This window comes from Vidua chalybeata, chromosome 3 (assembly GCF_026979565.1).
Source record: "Vidua chalybeata isolate OUT-0048 chromosome 3, bVidCha1 merged haplotype, whole genome shotgun sequence".
Classification (NCBI taxonomy): domain Eukaryota; kingdom Metazoa; phylum Chordata; class Aves; order Passeriformes; family Viduidae; genus Vidua; species Vidua chalybeata.
In genome coordinates this window covers 68,670,695-68,684,568 of record NC_071532.1, presented here as the reverse complement: position 1 = coordinate 68,684,568, position 13,874 = coordinate 68,670,695, and positions in this window count along the sequence as shown.

Genomic DNA, 13,874 nt, shown 5'->3' with positions numbered 1-13,874 from the left:
ATCCAAAGGATTTCCTCTGGGAATCCTTTTCCACTGGATTCCCAGAGGAGCAGCCTTTTTTCTACTGAATTCCCTGAGGAAGACCAGGCCCATGTACACCAGCACTGGACCTTCAGAGGAAAACCACACCCTTCTACAGAATCACTGCTTCAACATCTATCACTCCAGGAGGACTGCAGCCACCATTTAATCAGGCTGCTACCAACACCCTGACCAACAAGGTGTCAAGTCATATTCTGTCAGTGTTGTTTTGTAATTCTGCATTTTTCTTTTTCTTTTTATTTTTCCTAATACAGAACTGTTATTCCTACTCCCGTATCTTTGCCTGAGAGCCCCTTAATTTCAAAATTATAATAATTCAGAGGGAGGGGATTTACATTTTCTATTTCAAGAGAGGCTCCTGCCTTCCTTAGCAGACACCTGTCTTTTCAAACCAAGACATCATAGTAGCTACTTCATAAATACCATCTTTTTCTACCTCTGCATCTACCTCTCCTTTTCCTAATAATTAAATTGCAAAATCTTTGTGACTGAGAACGTTGTCATGTTGCTCTCTATTTAGAGAGATGTCTATTACAATTGGCTTATCATTCATGACTGGAATTCTTAGGCAGTAGTGAAACAAAAATTTTAAAAAAAAATTAATTATGTATTCATTCAAAAATACCATGTGTTATAAGGGAGTATTTTAGGATATTTGAGTGGAATATTCTTGAAAATACAAAATGTCAGTGATTCAGGATTCTATCTATAAAATGGTTTCTCTATCACTCCAATTGCCATGGAGTTCTTCTTTTTACCTTGTTTGTAAAGCCAATATTAAACACTTTTCGTGTTTTTCTGGACTCTCACCACAAGACCATAAACTGGATCAACCTTCACTGTGGGAATACAGTGATATTAGGACAGAGCAGTTTCAAAAGCTCAGCAAATGTGTATTCTTTTAGATACTTAAAGTAATAGATTTTTCTAAGCTGTATAATCTCACCAGATTCTTAAAGGACACCATCTGTCTGTACCATCACAAAAGTCCAAGTATGCCCTCCCCCTCCCAAAAAAATGCAAGATGTTTTTTAATCATAACTTTTGAATGTATTTTCACAATTCAAGAAATTTAACAATGTTTCTGAAGATGAAAGAACACCAACAAAACTGAGAAAGCAGATTGTGGGACTTTCCTCCCTAGATCTGATGGGAATGTGGAATTTGAACAATGTTTGTCCTCCTTTGTTCCCCCAACTCAGGAACACCATTCTTCCTGTACTATGGACAAAAATCATAATACAGATCTTTCAATGCACTGTGGGAACAACAGGGCAGGAAACAAAAGTTAAATATTTACAACTGACCGAGTCCTACTCTGTTTGTCTGTACCCTTGATAGCAAAGGAGCCATTCTCTGAATGTTGTGTTCCTGGTCAGAGAGGCTTCCTATGCTCTCGGACACCATCATTCCATCTCCTTTCTCAATAGTACCATTAAACTGTGTGCTGGCATGGATTTCTGTGGAAATCCCTCATGCACATAAATGAGTAGAACAATAATGACAGCAAAGTGCCTCAAGCTGAAGTATCAGGATGCAGTTTCACAATTCGCCTACACTGCTCTTAGTCCATTTTGCCATATCCTTCCCCTGTGCCCTACACCTGCCAGCAGCAAAAGTGGTCCTACAATTACATACAGACTGGTCAGCCACGCTAGACATACAAATCTGGCAAAGCCAGCTGATTTTGGAGAGGGAAGAGTCTGTTTTCTGTTTAGGTGGATCCCTTGCCCCCTACACAGCCCTGTGAGAGTCAGCACCCACACATAACAAGGGGGCAAGGGCAGGGCATAAGGGCAGGACATAAGCTTGTCCGTATCTTTAGCAGCAATGCAGATGACTTAAGGTGGCAAAATCTCCCACTAGAAAAGGCATTGGAACAGACTGATAAAAATGAATTTAGAAATTGCCAGGACTTGACAGTATCTATTCTTCAATTTCAGCATGGTTAAAATATGAAACTGTTCTATTACTTTTTGTGGTGTACCACTTGAATTGGGTGCAGGAATTGAAGGTGAAGGGTTTGGGATATTTTTGGTAAGCATAAGCCAGTATGTCTGATTTCTGCACCAAGAAAATAAACTAAAACTGTAACCAAAACTAGAACTAGTGTATACAGCAGGTGGATAGAATATGAAGAGTCAATATGGCTTTATCACAGGGAAGTTGTACTTCAGAAATCTATTAGAGTCCTTTATGCTGAGTATATGAAAGTAAACAAGGAGCTGAGAGGGGATCCACTTAGGCTTTGAAAATACTGTTGACCAGGTCCCTCAGTAAAAGCTCATTAAAAAAATAAGTTTGATGAAGCAAGAAACAAAATCTGTTGGTTAGTAACTGTTTAAAAGCTGTGCAACAATGGATAAAAATACAAGTGTTTTCACAAAAAAGATTTGTTACAATTCCACTGTTATTAGTTTTCATTAACCAATGAAAAGGTGAAGAATACTATATAGTGATGAGGTTTACTGATGATACTAAGTTCTTTAGGATACTAAAATCAAAAGCCAGGTATAAGGTGTTGCAAGAGAGCAGCATGAATTGCTGAATGAGAAAAGAGCTAACAAAATTAGGTTAATGTAAGCACATCTTAACTTTTCAATACAGACTAATGGTTTCTAAATATCACTAACATTCAAGAAAGAGGCTATAGAATAATTTGGACCAGTTTGATTAAAATAGTTGTAATTCAAAGGTAACCACAAGGAAAGAAACTGAGATTGAGCAGAAAATCATTGTTAAAGCACTCTACTTTTCTCTAGCTCATATTTTTCTAGGTTACACTGAAGATCAAGAGGAATGATCAAAGGTGTGGAACATTTCCATCTGAGGAGATAGTAAATGAAAAGTAAATAGACAAAGATGTTTCTATTTGGATAAAGGGTAATTGAAGGGATACTATGAAGGAAATCTATGAAATGGGGACTGGTATTAGTGCAGATAGAGAGCAATCACATACAACTTCTCATAATAAGAGAATTGAATGGGTGTCTATAAAATTGTCATTTGGCAGATTCAAAGCACAAGGAAGTAATTTTTTTCCATAAAATAGAATTGAATGTAGAATAAACTTGTTGTTACAGTAATACAAATGAGAATGGGTTAAAAAAGGAATCAGAGCCATCTTGGAGACAAGCCTATTGAAGACTATTATGCAGTGGTCTAGAAAGAAATCTCCAGCTTGGAACTGTTGGGAGCTACAGGATATACCCTGGAAAGAATTGATTTGTATGTCTAATGAGCTTTTCATAAGTATCCACAGTTGGCCACTGTGGGGAAGAGGGAACTGAGCTACAAAGACCTCTGGTCTGTCCAAGTACAGACATTTTAATCTCTACTTTCCAAACACAGAAAATTACTTTAATGAGGCTTCTAATATCAGCCGCATAATGTGAGGTTAGCACAGGTAGGCAATATTTTAGACATTACATCTAATTCCATATTGCCTTGATTAACAGCTATGAAATATCCAAAGGGCATTCTTCGGCATCATTCAAGTGGAACTGGTCTTATGACATGGATGCAACAAACCTCTATATGAGACCAGAGCACTTTCTTCTGGTAAACACCATGCCATATGTTTTTATCAGGCACTAATTTGGGGGAGAATTATTTTTTATAAAGTTATTACATTAGAGTGTCCTAGTTATGTCAAAGTATAGAGCTGGGGGCTTCTTCATTTATACAAATGTTGCTAAACATTTAATTTCATATTTTCAGTCTGGTGGATAATAAAAAATGACTACCCACCAAACTTGAAGCATTAAATTGAGGCTGTGTTTTTGGCAGCTCATCGTAGAGGGATTAATATTACTGGAATAGCTTTGTTTCTCAGCAATACCTCCTTAAAAACAGCTTCCTCTGAACACATATTTCTATTTTATTGAGAAAAGGAAATACAGTATTAGAAATCAATGTTTTTAAAGGGTAATTTAAAGAAATCTATCTTGGCAGATGCTGAAATATTTTCAATTTAAAACAAATAGTATTTCTGTCATCCAGTTGGATTTTTTAAATTAGACCATTAGTCCTTGATAAGTTAATTACAAAACAGAAAGAGACTCAACCAATCTAAAAAAGCATATTGATGAAAGTATAGAGCACATGTCCAAAAGCTACTTTTACTGATTTATGGGTGAAATTTCAGTTTTTATATGAAAAAACCTTGTATCCAACGTCTTAAATCATAGGGAAAAATGCTCAATTTTTCACCCTATCACAACTAATGTTTTACATTGGTACACTGATGGACTATTGTTTTACTGTGGTACCATCCATTATAAAAAGTGACAGCATCATAATTGAAATTATTTAAAATATGTTGCATTTAGATAATTCTTTACTTTGCTATAAATATGACTACACAAGGAATGCTGCTACTGGAAATTGCTAGGATGAGCTACCAAAATGGAATTATTGCTCAGTAGGCCATATTCCTCTGGGAGTAGGAAATGAAAAATATCAAAACCTCCTTTGAAATGCAGAAAGGTTAAAGGAATGGAATGAACATTTTTTGTTGTGTCTGAGATGCAGACAAGGGAAGCACGGAGTATGTTGCAACCATGGTTTAAATGTCTCCAGATCCATCAGCTGAATCCTGGTCTCACCAAAATCCCTGACAAGTCTTTCAGCTGAGTGAAGTCACAATTTCACCCCAAAGATTTTGGGGTAAAAGGAAGTAAAAGTCACCAAAAAAATTGTCCTGTGTGATTAGCTTCGTAATCTCTGCCCATGGATGTCCCTGTAACTGTGATGCCTGGCTGCATTTTGTGCTTTTTACAGTAAGAACTTGCCAAGTTGCCCAGTGGGAATCCTTCTGGATTAGTGCTGGGGTCTGAGTCAAAGTCATGGCAGGTATCAGTCTAAGAGTTTAACAAAATGAATAGTGGCAAGCCAGAACCCAAACTAAATGCCATCTATGAGTAACTTACCTGTATAGAAACTGTCCCACAGAGCCAACAGATGTTGCTGTCCTAAAGTGAACAGGCAGATTTAGCATTTTCAGATACTGTAAAATTTTACAGAATTTCACAGAACTGGCCAACTGGTGAAAAAGAACCTGGCCAACTGCAGAAAAATGGCAGAAATAACAAATCTTTGGATGTTGTGTCCATGAAACTGTACAGTATCTGAAAAGGCTAAATTTCCTTGTCCACTTTAGGGCAGCAACATCTTGGGGTAAGAAAATATTTATCATATTATAAATACATTCAACAGAACTGGCCCTAGAATTGAACCTGGAGGAACACTGCTGGTGACTGGTCGCCAGCCAGTTTTAAGCAAGCCCCTTTAATAACAATCCTTAAACTGTTCAAGGCCAGGTGAAATCATAAGAAATTTTAACAAAAAAGCATTCACAGAAGACTTCTGTACTTCAAATACAGGAAAGAAAAAAAAAAAAAAGGAAAATAGTATGGGACACAACAAAACCCCCAAATTTCAATATACTGTCCACTTGTAATTTTAAAAACCCAGAACTTTTGAAAAAACAGGCAATTTCTTTAATTAGATGTGAAGCCTCCTTTATACAAAGCTTTCCATATTACTGCTCACATCAATACTATCTCATAGATAACAGCAACCCATAAATTACAATATTGCTTACTTTCCTAAATGTGGAGCAAAATTTAGGCAGATGCTATGCCTTGGTTGTGTGTATGTGTTGTATGCCTCCATCCCCTCCTTCTGACAAACAGCAATACAAGTACCACTGTAAAGTTTGTAACTTTATGCTGTTACATGAGAATAATCCAGGGACAAATGATCTCCATTATCAGAAAGCATCCAGCTGTGTCCAGCATCATCTCCAGATGTTTAGCCACACCTACACCTCAGTGTATGCTGTAATAGGAGATCTAAGATTCACGAGTCTGGCCATTTCTTTAAAAGCTGTATAGCAATGGTGAACATATTTTACCATGTATACCTGCAATTATGAAAGTAATTAAATAGCACAGGTAAGCCCAAGAAGCCCCTCAAATAAAACCCCCTGGACTCACAATGTTATTGTAATTAGCTGTCTGTCTTTGTAGGTTGTCTGCTTTTTCCATCTGCCCTGTGTGCTAGGAATGACAACCCATAATTTGACAAAAAATATTTTACCTGATTTCTTACTTAGTTGAGGACTTTTTTTTTTTTTTTTTGCAGTTCTTTTTTTTCCTTTGCTTTTAATTACAAATATTCATGGCAGTGAGAGACAAAGTAATGATCTTCACTCCTTCTATTTAAAGAGAAAACCTGTCTGGTGATGTTTTTTTTAATCTTTACCTTACAAAGTGACATAGTCTAAGGACCCTGAAGGACAGGCATGTCAGCTCTGTGGTTTTGGTTTGGGATTGTTCCAGGTTAGATAACTTTTCAAATACCCCTAATTACCACTGTGGAACAGTTTGCATTTTGATATAAATTAAATCCCTGTCTGTAAGTGTGGACTTATAATTTCCACAGAGGAAAAATGGAAGTCAGAAGTTGTATATGAAAAATAAACATAAGCTGCATTGAAAATTGGACTTTGGATCATTATTCAATGGTTCACATTAACATGCATTAGGGAAGTTACTGTGAGCATGGTAGCAGCATTGTGAGTCCAGGTTCCAGTTCTGTCACTTGCTTGTGGCTTTTCAGCAGGAGTTTCTTGTGTTGCTTCATGGTGGAGCAATGTGCAAGGTCAAGTGGGGAGTGTCACTGAAATTCTGTATTAGGGACTGTGCCTGGGTTAGGAGAATGTGGCTGAGTCCATTATCAGGGATTTGACTCCTTTATTTATCATAGTTATTAATGTACCAGCTCAAAAGGTCAAGTGACTCACATGAGAATCTCACTTTTCATTTGAAGAAAAATGTGTCCCTAGCCTTGTGCTTATGGAGAAAAGATAAAAATGTAAATGTGCAAAGGCTTAAGAAGTAGAACGATACTTAAAAAATCATTAAAAGACACACTAAACATGAAGAGTTTTTGATCTGATGTTATGATCTGGGGGATGAATTCATGACCTTTGAGTCAGGGATAGAAAATACTAGAACGGACAATAGAAAAAGAAGTGGAGCAATTTCCCAAAATGCTATTTATTTAAAGAGCAGTTCTCATGTGTTTAAAACTTGAGATAATATTTTATTGTCTGCTGCTGTAGACTATGATCCTTCTGGCTGTTATCTCACTTCAGTCAGTTGCAATTTTACTGACCAATAACTTGACATTTGCTGCAAAGTAGATCCACAAAAGACACATTTGTCCATGCAGCACAGAATTGCTCTTCCACAAGGGCCTCAAGACCTGCTTCAGGGCTGGTGCCTCTCACCAATCAATTAAATACATTTATTTTTATTTTAAAAATGAACCCAGATTTTACATGAGATACAGGAGAGCTGTGTGATACGGTTTGCTGTGCAATAACTATCCATGCTCAGGCTTGAAACAATGTTTTGGTTAGAGTTTGTTCTGAATAGTGAAATGCTGGAACAAAACATGAAATAGTTTAGTGAGCTTTCAGCTACTACAAAGAAGATCTAGTAGAAAGAATAGAGGCTGAAGAACTTGACTGTGAGAACTCTTTGGGTAAAATTTTCACACTTGCTCCTAACTCCAGCTTTTTGCAAGTGCTGAGTCTCTTGGCACATCTCTAACTAGTCTGTTGCTGAAAGCATTCCTGTTCCATCTCTGAGTATCCTGTCAAGAGTTTCCCATAGGCTTGGTGATGGAAGCATGGGGTACAAATCATGGTGTCTGGCACAGTGAAGTGTTTTCATATTAGAACTTGACTTTGCTGGCCGAGTATGAAGAGAGAACTTCTCTATCAAACTTGATGACTTCAAAATTCCCTTTTGATCAACCAGTGGTTAGATTTTGAAGGGAAGGACGTAGCTATTTCAAAAGTGAAGTTTAGTGGTTCTTCATAAATGCCTTCCATTTCACATCCTTTCATGTCAGGCAAAACCTCAATATCTCAGAAGTTTTCAAAAGTTGTTTTCTAAAATTCACATAATTAGAAGATTTTCTTTTAGTGACTATACATCTGTACTTTTCACTTTGAACCACTTATCTGTGGTTCAGCTTAATTTTTTTGGTTCATCTATCACTTGCAGACTGATAACACCCTGGTGTCCAGTCATGGCCAACTGGGTCTTAAATAATGTGAGATGATGTATAAACACACTTAGCAAAATGATGTTCTATCCCAGAGACAACTGTTGTTGAAAATAATCCTAAAGACTGTAAACCTGAGAAAGGAAAAGGATTATTGGTCAATAGACTACCATAAAACACAACAGACTGTCTTTAGCTTGGCAGAAAGTTATCTTTTGTCACATATTTGCAGCCTTGGGGTTGCAGCTGTACAATAAAGATACTTATTTGTTTCTTACATTTATTAATATTATGTTGTTCTACCCGCATCATAGCTGGAGAGTGTTAGAAAGTATTTGAGAGCCTACTGAACAAAACTCCTTCTGCTTTTCCCTTGTGTGGGCTTGATCCAGGAACAGTAACTGGAGAGCTGAAAAGTAGAAAAGAACTGTCTGAAAAAGATGTGTGATAAAAGAAGATAGCTAAGAGAAATACTGGAACTTTTAAACCCCTCCCACTTAGCAATGCTGTTTCTTGCACCTTCAGTTTCATCTGCTTCTCACAGAGTATCTATCCTACCAAATATGCCTACCTTTCAAAATTACCCCAGCTTTGGAATGGAGGTAGCAGCAGCTGCAAGACCCCATAGGGTGTGATTGTCTCCTGTTGATTATGTTTAAACATATGCTAAACTGTAAAGGTCATATTTTCTAGCATGACTCTGGAGTATATTTAATGATAGTCTTGTTACCAACTGACCTCCTGTACCTGACAGAGATGAAACATCTTGAGCAAATTTTCATTGCTTGAATCCATGCCAAATCCTTTTAATTTGTGAAGGACTTGATCACTTTTAAACTGGTGATGTAGTACAAGCAAGATTCAGTTGTTTGATGCCAAGATGCCTGCTTGATTTTTGCAGTAAAGGAACAGAAATTCATAACCACTACGGGAAGAGAAAAAGAAAACCTATCTGTGCAGATCTTTGTTGATAGCCTAATCTGATTCCTCAGTACATCCTGCCTGGACAAGGTTGAGTGATGCTGCAGCAGCCAGCAGTACAACGGCCATGCTACCTCATGCTACATGATGAAAATACATTTTCTGTGTCCATGGCTTATCATCAGAAGCATAACCTCAGCTTTCAAAATAAGGGATATACTTTTTAAAGTGTTCATACTGAGGAAATTAAAGTAAATTAGATCATGTTTTAGTGTTGGTTTTAGCAACTTGTACTTACTCTGCTTCCAGCATATTTAGACTTAAACATACCTGAAAAATCTCACTAAATCTACAGTAGGGCTATTTTCAGGGATTCTTTTATGCTCCATTGGCTATTAACATTTCACAGCATGTCACAACTGGCCATTCTGATTCTATTGAGCCTTGCTGAATGGGAATTTTTGTATTATTTAAGAGCAATTCATGGCACTGCCTATATTCTATATCACCTCCTCAGAAATAGGAATGATGATAGGTGATGTCTCAAAAGATAAGGAATCTTCCACTACATACCCTCTGTCTACAGTGAGTTTTCTAGATGCTGTGCATGTGGTTCACCAGGAAATTTCATCATGGCATGTTACCTACTTTATTTACCATTCCACTTGATACACCTACTAAAAATAGCTGTTCTTAGATGAATGAGTCTTGCACTCTCACATGTGTCAATCTGCAGGATCTAATTCTGTAGCTAATTTTACAAAATTGAAGAGTCATAAGATGAATGGGCTGCATTCACCTACTAAATGGGAAACTGTATCCTCCAGGGATATTTTGATGATTTAAAAATATCTTAGGATACATGTCAATTAAAAGGAAAAAGGAAGAGAAAGGATTCCATACACCCTTTCATGCTTATTTCCTCTTTTTCATTGCTGTTTCCCTTTTATTGCATCTATCCTCAGATAAGCTTTCTGTTACCAAATCAATTTTGCCATTTTATATATTTTCTTTTGTCTTCTTTACTTTTGCATCTTTGTTGTGGTTTAATCTGGCAAACAGCTAAATATCGTATAGTCACTCACTCACTCACTCACTCACTCACTCACTCACACACTCTTCCCCACCTCAGTGGGATGGTGGAGGGAGTTGGATAAGAAAAATAAAATTCATTGGCTGAGATAAAGACGGGTTTCATAGGATAGAAAAGGAAAAAAAATTAAAAGAATATGCAAAACAAATGTTGCACAATGCAGTTGCTCTCTACCCGCTGACTGATACCCAGCCAGTTCCTGAGTAGCAGCTCCTGGCCACCTTTCCCCCTAGTTTATAAACTGAGCATGACACTATGTGGTGTAGAATGTTCTCTTTGCCAGTACAAGTCACCTTGTGCAGTTGTGTCTCCTCCCAGACTCTTGTGCCCTCTGGCCTGCTTGCTGGTAGGATGGCGTGAGAAGCAGAAAAGGCCTTCCTTGACTTCGTGTAGCAACAACTAAAACATCCCCATGTTATCAACATCATTCTCATCCTAAATCCAAGCCACTGCACTGTGACAATTACTAGGAAGAAAATCAACTCCATCCCAGCTGAAACCAGGACAATATTCTAGGTTACACTACTACTATGTGAGAAAATATGTCTTCTTATTTCCAGGCATTTTCTGTATTTTTATTATTAATGACAATGAAATTGGAACCAAGTTCAGCATCAACCAATAGCTGGTTAGTATTTCTGATAAAAATGAGTGGATAACAGTGAAACTGTGAAGGAGAGGGTAATGATTATAAAATTTTGCTCACGTTTTGAGCTTTTGTTGATACTTTAAGTAGAGAAAGTAGATGGCTGAATTTAACAGCTTCTCAGCACTAGAATGGTTTTCTTTACACCATGACTAAAAACTGCACTGATGGGAGGCCACAGAAAAACTTGCAAGACCTAAGCTTTAGGTTTAACATTGGCTTAACATTTAAGCCTGTTTTAACATTGACAATAAATGTTCTGTGCACTGAGACAGAAAGAATGGGACAAATTGTGATTTGCTGGGCACAGGAACAAGGACAGAAGGAAAAATTAGGTCTTTCACCCAGTCTTTCCTTTCTGTCCTCAGAGGCAGGTTGTAGAACACAAGAAAAACAGCAGCTGCAAAAATACTGAGCAGGCCAGCCTTTCTTTAGAGGTGGTGCTGAGCAGGTCAGCAAGGTTGCAAACTGAGGTGGGTTTAGAACAAGTATGAAAAGAGTACATCTGCAACAGTCACAAGGTCATGCAAATACCACTCAAGTATCCATGAATATTTGAACTGCAAGCACTGCCAGAAATTAAACTGGTTTTTCTTTCAATGTAATTCTACAGGTAAAAACATATTTTTGTATGTAGGATCAATCCACACAGGAAAGTGCATGTTCCAAAATAACAAAGAATGCCCTTTTCCTTAGTTTATTTATAATGGAATAGAAGTGTCCACACAGACAGCTTTACATTCATAATTATATTGTAAGATTTTTAGTGGCTCATTTTTTTCAATAAGTCTCAAAATGATTACTTGATGGAAAACCCCCAAACCTTTGAGGAAGAACAGGAACAATATTGATATTGCTGTGTTCTGGAGATGGTACCCTTGTGTGCAAAATCCATTGCCCTCTTTGGGCAAATCTGGACCATCACACAAAGCACTGTCAGCAATGAAGCATTGTGATTAGCAATTTAGGAGAGAAATGTGATGCCATCAGAAAGGAACCCAAAGAAGCAACAAAGATGGTAGCCAGAAAATTATATATCAGCAGTACTATTTCTAAAAATAATGGTTTCCAAACTTTTCCACGAGGCATTAACAGCTCTTTAAGGGATAATCTTTATTGCTTTGTAATGTACAAAGCAATAAACAGCTGCTCAGATTGATTAATAGCCAAAGCAAAGTTGAGGCATGTAATCAATCTAAAAAGCCATTTATTGTGAGTATACTACAAAGCAATAGAGATTATTGCTGTTGCACAACAAACCATAACAGAAAACACACAAACACACACACACACACACACACAGTTGTTTTCTTTCCAAGGCTTGCAGTGCTATGCTGCCTTTTCCCTGAGCTTTTCTCTTTAACGAAGGCAGGCAACTGGCTTTATAGCAAGCAATCTAATGGGAAAGGTAATGCTCTAAGAACTTCAGTGTTATCTAGAGGAGAAATAATATTTCGTTTTTTAGTTCTGTAGCTAGAAATACAAAATTCCACAGGTATTCCCCATGTCCTTGGTAGCGGTACTGCTATTCATATTACCAGGAAAAACAAAAACTTAGCTTACCAGTCAAAAAATCATCTAATTCATGCAAATGCAGTGCTCATTTAGAAATGAAGGCTGTTGACTTTTGTGGGGTATTTTCATGAATGGCTACTAAATCACTTCAATTTTTTTCAGAATAACACTGATTGAAACAACTGGCTTTCAGCTCCAGCTATTTCCAGCAACTTCCCCACCTCATTCTTTTAATATAACTTTAATACAGCTCTTATTATAGTTTGGTTTTTGACTCCTCCATTCTTCCTGGGAGGCTGTTTCAGAATCTTACGTGTCTACTAGTTTTAAACCTTTTTAAAAAATTGCATTCTGATTTTTCCAGGTCAGATAATGCTTATTTGTTCCTGAACATAAATAAAGTATAAATTGCTTTTTATCTTCTTTAAAGAGATGATATGAACAGAGTCTCTCACCCTTCCCTTTGGCAGAAAAAACAAGCTGTGCCACTGTAACTTTGTGGCATGAACTTTACAGGCTTGTCCCTGAATCAGTCTCACCATCCTCCTGTACACTCATCCCAGTCTCAGTCTCTCTCCTGAATGTGGATGCTCTGGAAGGCACTGAGCTACAGAGGGGCTCCCAACACTGCCTCCTCTTGACACACACTCGCCATCTCTACTGGAAATATCCAGTAGACCCAAGGATCAAATCTGCCTTTTCCACATCCCCTTAACATTTGAAGCCAGTGGTTAACTTGCACTTCCAGGCACAACTCGCATATTTCTGTTTCTGAACTGATGACCTTGCAGCTTATGACAGAAATTTGTATTAGTACAGAAGGGCACAAGCTTGCAATTTGCGCCATTAAGTTTCAGTCCATTTTTATTACTCTAGTTCTCAAGGTTATTCAGGTCTTCCTGTATCATATTGCCATCCCTTTCCTTATTAACTATGTCTCCCACTTCCGTGTCATCAGCAAATTTTATTAACAAACTCTGTCTTCCTATTCTAAGGTAATGAATAAAAATATGACTGAAGAGGTATCCTTGAGGAACTCTTGGTAAAATACCACTCAAAGTCAGGCATCACAACAGTAGGAACTGAATTCTCCAATTTCACATTTACAGGAAATACAATTCAGCTCAAAGAAAATTAATTTTTGGATCCTAGTGGATCTAAACTTTCCAAACTGTTGTCTTCAAAAATCTGATACTATTTCATATCTGCAATTACCAAAATTTTAATAACACCTACTTAAAATAATAAAATAAGGATTTTCATAAATGCATGTACATACCTCTTTACAGATATAAAAATTTCGAGTATAAGAATTGTACTCATGATGTAGTGGTCCCTTTGGTTGTTCCTAAGCATTTGACTCTGTGAAAACAACTGTTTTAAAGTTATTATTGCCATAGCAGCCAATTTTTCCATTTATTCAGCCTTATATTTAATTTTTTATCACCTTCATACTATTCCTGCAAGTCACAACTTCCCTGCAGAAGACCATTTCCAGACTTGAGATGACATTCTCCATGAATTCCTTTTCTCTGTGGGTCTGAAATTCCAAATTTCCTCATGTTTCCATTTTCA